The sequence below is a fragment of the Schistocerca gregaria genome, chromosome 2 (genome assembly GCF_023897955.1).
Source record: "Schistocerca gregaria isolate iqSchGreg1 chromosome 2, iqSchGreg1.2, whole genome shotgun sequence".
Lineage (NCBI taxonomy): Eukaryota > Metazoa > Arthropoda > Insecta > Orthoptera > Acrididae > Schistocerca > Schistocerca gregaria.
The window spans coordinates 583,457,902-583,463,799 of record NC_064921.1 but is presented as its reverse complement, the minus strand read 5'-3'; the positions used below and the strand labels follow the sequence as shown (position 1 = coordinate 583,463,799).

The 5,898-nt window shown below is 44.4% G+C and overlaps 1 non-coding gene across 1 annotated transcript; it reads left to right on the top strand.

Annotated features, from left to right (window-relative positions):
- Positions 1-606: 606 nt before the first annotated feature.
- On the top strand, positions 607-681 carry Trnap-cgg (transfer RNA proline (anticodon CGG)). Its single transcript has one exon. It is a non-coding gene; the product is annotated as a tRNA-Pro (tRNA).
- Positions 682-5,898: the final 5,217 nt, after the last annotated feature.

Genomic DNA, 5,898 nt, shown 5'->3' with positions numbered 1-5,898 from the left:
AGTTTTCACTTTATCTCAACCTACAATGATATTAAAAGTAACGCAACCACAGCAAAATAATATATAATCAAAAGGCATCTGTGTAAAGACTTAGGACTTTATTGTTGAAAAAGTTTGATACTTGATTGTTGTCATGGACTGCTTGGTCACTTTAAGTAATAGATCATATTGCTCCTTGTATGACTTCTCATTCTCTCTTCTAATGAGTCATCACATTATTTTGCTTTTTTTTACAGGATTGTTAATTTCTAATCTAACATGCAAAAGGCTTGGTTTTAATATACGCCTTCTGTAATCCGCCTTTGTAGCTGAGCAGTCGGAGTGTCTTGACTTCCATGTGAAGGAGCCAGGGCTCTCTCCTTTGTGGAAGGAGGTGCACTCAGCCTCGTGATACCAACTGACCAGTATGAGATTTTCACTCTGCAGCGGAGTGTGCGCTGATATGAAACTTCCTGGCAGATTAAAACTGTGTGCCGGACCGAGACTCGAACTCAAGACCTTTGTCTTCCGAGGGCAAGTGCTCTACCGACTGAGCTACCCAAGCACGACCCACGCCCCGTCCTCACAGCTGGCAGAAGTAAAGCTTTGAGGACGGGGCGTGAGTCGTGCTTGGGTAGCTCAGTCGGTAGAGCACTTGCCCGCGGAAGGCAATGGTCCCGAGTTCGAGTCTCGGTCCGGCATACAGTTTTAATCTGCTAGGAAGTTTCAACTGACCAGTAGCTCGAGTGAGAAGTGGGAAGCTGACAATGGCCGGGACTTTGATAGGCAGATCAGACAGTACTTTGTGCATCTGGATGGAGTCATTGGCAAAGAAAGACACGTTAGTTGGTCAACACCTAATGTTCCACAAGGGTGCTTCTATACATGATGATTCCATGACGATGAAACAAACTTTCAGGGATGATGTAAAAGTGTACATGTATCAGTTTGAGGTAAACGACACTAGTCCAGAAACAACCCCGTCGAACGCTACAAACAAAAATCACCTCGGGTTCCGCTTTAGTCTCTCGCTGCGCTCACACTCAGGGATTCAACTTCCAAACCATAATCATGACGAACAGAATACTTCCCAGTACCCTCAGATAATTTAGCTGTTGATAGACTAGTAATGGAGCACGTAATTTGATGTCAGAGAGACAGAAAGTCCTAAGTGAACAGTGCAGTAATAATGAATTCCATTTAGCTGCACAAGTTTCATAGTTCACAACAATTGCTCAAAATGACGTCCCTCAGTGTCAACGCTGGAGTGGTATTGTCGCACAAAGTCCTGTCTTGCCCGTTCTAATATCCTCGGGGTCGTTTGGGCAGCGTCGCAGGCAGCGAGAATTCTTGCCAGGGAATCCTCTTCAGTCTCGACAAAAGTTTCGTATACAACATTCTTCACATGGCCCCACAAGAAGAAATGAAGCGGGGTGTGATCAGGTGAATGTACTGGCCACCATAAAGGACCTCCTATGGCTGTCCACTTCTCAGATCTGATCCACGTGATCACGAACCCTAGCGGAGGTGGATTTTCATCACGTTGGAACCTCTACACCGAAGTGCTCATTGGTACTGTCTGCCTACACTCTTAGCAACAACAGTAGCCCCACAAGTATTCCACTGTCACAGTTATCAGAACGATTTTCTCTTATATCTTTCGATTCGGTCATTTCCAGACCAATATTCCTTGCCCCAAATTGATATATTTGCCCTTCTCGAAGATCTTAATAGTCTGTATCATCATCACGGAATTACCCTCTCTACGAATGAATGTATAGTACTGCTCATTAAACAGAAAATTGTTCAAATGTGTGTGAAATCTTATGGGACTTAACTGCTAAGGTTATCAGTCCCTAAGCTTACACACTACTTTACCAAAATTATCCTAAGGACAAACACATTACCCATGCACGAGGGAGGACTCGCCGGGACCAGCCGTCAATAAATAGAATTATCTTCTATAACGTAAGGGTAGTTGCGATGTGATTAATTGCTCTGTTTTCCTAGTTCACACTTGACATTGAGCTGTCATTGATGTTTGTTAATGTCAGTTGCCGGTCATGTTCCGATACCAATGTAAAACTAGATAAATATTGTGTTGACGAGTTTGTCACATTCTCACGTAGTGCATATAGTGACTGTGCTGTGATAATAACGGTACAATGGAGATCGTGGTCCACTCATCAGATAGCGCTAAAATTCGCATGGGGCTCTCCCGCTGCACAATCAGTGCTACTGAAGCCGAGGAGGCAGCAGCGGAGTGACCGATGCGGAGTCACGCAGCGGGCAGTGCAGGTAATTCTGTATCTGTTACGTTCAGTAGGAATACAATGCAGTGAATGCCTATTAAAATCTCAAAATTTTTCCTATTTACCATGACGAAGGTAGGCTGTTACTATCGTGTCTCTTAGATCATCGTTCCTCATCTCCACAGCATTGACAACGGTTTCCCAAGTACTGCATTCCCCGGAATTTGAAGCTGGGTAGTTGGGTATTAGGGCGAACATTCTTAGTAGTAAACCTGAAAAAATTGCGAGGCTGCAGTCCCTTGTGTCCACTGGTGAAGGCTCCACCTCTTCTTCTGGGCCACCACTCTCAGATACTAAACAAGTTACCGCATTAAATTCTTTTCCACGAGAAACATTATTATATCCTTAGATTCCGTTATAAAGTGGGAACTTTCTTTAAGCGTGTGGGTGGTAATATACACTACTGGCCATTAACACTGCTACACCAAGAAGAAATGCAGATGATAAAAGGGTATTCATTGGACAAATATATTATACTAGAACTCACATGTGATTACATTTTCACATAATTTGGGTGCATAGATCCTGAGAAATCAGTACCCAGAACAACCACCTCTGACCGTAATAACGGCCTTGATACGCCTGGGCATTGAGTCAAACAGAGCTTGGATGACGTGTACAGGTACAGCTGCCCAAGCAGCTTCAACCCGATACTACAGTTCATCAAGAGTAGTGACTGACGTATTGTGACGAGCCAGTTGCTTGGCCACCATTGACCAGACGTTTTCAGTTGGTGGGAAATCTGGAGAAAGTGCTGGTCAGGGCAGCAGTCGAACATTTTCTGCATCCAGAAAGGCACGTACAGGACCTGCAACATGCGTTCGTGCATTATCCTGCTGAAATGTAGGGTTTCGCAGGGATCGAATGAAGGGTAGAACCACGGGTCAAAAAATATGGTTCAAATGGCTCTGCGCACTATGGGACTTAAGTTATGACGTCATCGGTCCCCTAGAACTTAGAACTACTTAAACCTAACTAACCTAAGGACATTACGCACATCCATGATGGAGGCAACCATAGCGGTCGCGCGGTTTCAGACTGTAGGGCCTAGAACCGCTCGGCCACCCTGGCCTAATAAAGCCACGGGTCGTAACACATCTGAAATGTAACGTCCACTGTTCAAAGTGCCGTCAGTGCGAACAAGAGGTAACCGAGACGTTTAACCAATGGCACCCCATACCATCACGCCGGGTGATACGCCAGTATGGCATGACGAATACGCGCTTCTAATGTGCGTTCACCGCGATGTCACCAAACACGGTTGCGACCATCACGATGCTGTAAACAGTACCTGTATTCATACGAAAAAATTACGTTTCGCCATTCGTGCACCCAGGTTCGTCATTGAGAACACCATCGCAGGCGCTCCTGTCTATGATGCAGCCTCAAGGGTAACCGGAGCCATGGTCTGTGAGCTGATAGTCCATGCTGCTACAATCGTCGTCGAACTGTTCGCGCAGATGGTTGTTGTCTTGCAAACGGCCCCATCTGTTGACTCAGGGATCGTAACGTGGCTGCACGATCCGTTACAGCCATGCGGATGAGATGCCTGTCATCTCGACTGCTAGTGATACGAGGCCGTTGGGATCCAGCACGGCGTTCCGTATTGCCCTCCTGAACCCACCGATTCCATATTCTGCTAACAGTCATTGGATCTTGACTAACGCGAGCAACAGTGTAATACGATAATCCGCAATCGCGATAGGCTACAATGCAACCTTTATCAAAGTCGAAAACATGATGGTACGCATTTCTCCTCTTTACACAAGGCATCACAACGACACTTCACCAGGCAACGCCGGTCAACTGTTGTTTGTGTATGAGAAATCAATTGGAAACTTTCCTCATGTCAGCACGTTGTAGGTGTTGCCACCAGCGCCATCCTTTTGTGAATGCTCTGAAAAGCTAATTATTTGCATATCACAGCATCTTCTTCCTGTCGGTTAAATTTCGCCTCTGTAGCACATGATCTTCGTGGTGTATCAATTTTAATGGCCAGTAGTGTTGAAACGTCCCCTTAGAAAAATTATACAAGACTGTGCTTAAACTGACACACAATATTTTTAGCGCAACGCAATCTGACTTTCAATAATCCCTACAAAAGAATGGCCCTGACTAACATTAACCTATACCTTTCACAAATCACTTACCTCACCAAAAATCTTCATTACTCGAACTACTGCAATACAACGAGCGCCACTACTGCCAGCTAAATAAAAGTTTCAAACTACGGAAGTCACTAACTACTGATAGGCACAGTTAGCAAATGAAATATTTTAATACAGAACAAACAATGTATTTACCTTAATAGTCATAATATATATATGTCAGTTCATGACATCAATTCTTACAAATTTCAAAACTCCGCCATCTCTCTCCCCACGTCCACCACTGCTGGCGGCTCACCTCCAACTACGCAACGTACGCGCTGTTAACATCCAATGCCCAACGCTACAATGGCGAGTATTACAACAATGCCAACGAGCCACTGACTGCACACAGCACAGCCAGTGATTTTTCATACAGAGCGCTATGTGGCGTTACCGATAAAAAACCTTAACAGCCTACTTACATAGCCCCCATGCTCCCCACAAAAAAATTTACAAATTGGTTTGGGCAGTGACCAATACAGATTTGAAAAATTATTTCATAATTACAATAACAAAGAAATGAAATGCACACACTTATCGATACAATGTTGGTCAAAAGCTAAAATTTTTTCAAAGTCCATAAAGACAGTCCTGATAAATTAACAAAGTAAAATTGCAGTGTTTTTCTCAAAGTCTGAGTAGTAAAAGAAAATGCACACAGAAGTAGTGGATTTCCATGCAGTCTTAAAGAAGTAGTGTTGTCCTGCCAACGGAAAGACAGTGCCGACTCTTTACATGCAGACAGGTAAGGTGCCACAACAGAGCAAACCCACAGCAGAGTCAGTCGGAAGTTGAAGACTATTGTTAGGTAGGTAATCACAGAGCAGACCCATTGTAGTCCTGGTAGAGATTACGGTATTGGTGGGCCACCAGAGGTGCAGACCCACTGCAGTCCTTGTAGAAATAATGGTATTGGTGAGTCATCAAAGGTGTAGACCCACTTCAGTCCTTATAGAGATAGCCAGCAGCCATCTGTTGCGACTGTGCAGGTGCACAACCACCATCGAAGAGTCTTGCGGAGAATATAGCAAGTCCATCAACCACCACTTGTGCACGCACAAAAATTGTTTTTGAAATGTCCATAGAACCAGCAATGCTGTTATCCAGTCCCTTACTGAATTGTCAACACACGTGCAAACACTATCAGTCCCTACTTCTCACATATTGTCCATATACTATGACCAACAGAAACGTGTGCAGTGAAATGTAATTTACAAGTTACTTAATTTGATCAACTGGTGTCAGTTACAATTTTATAACTTGAGAATACAATAACAAAGGTACAAAATACACTCCTGGAAATGGAAAAAAGAACACATTGACACCGGTGTGTCAGACCCACCATACTTGCTCCGGACACTACGAGAGGGCTGTACAAGCAATGATCACACGCACAGCACAGCGGACACACCAGGAACCGCGGTGTTGGCCGTCGAATGGCGCTAGCTGCGCAGCAT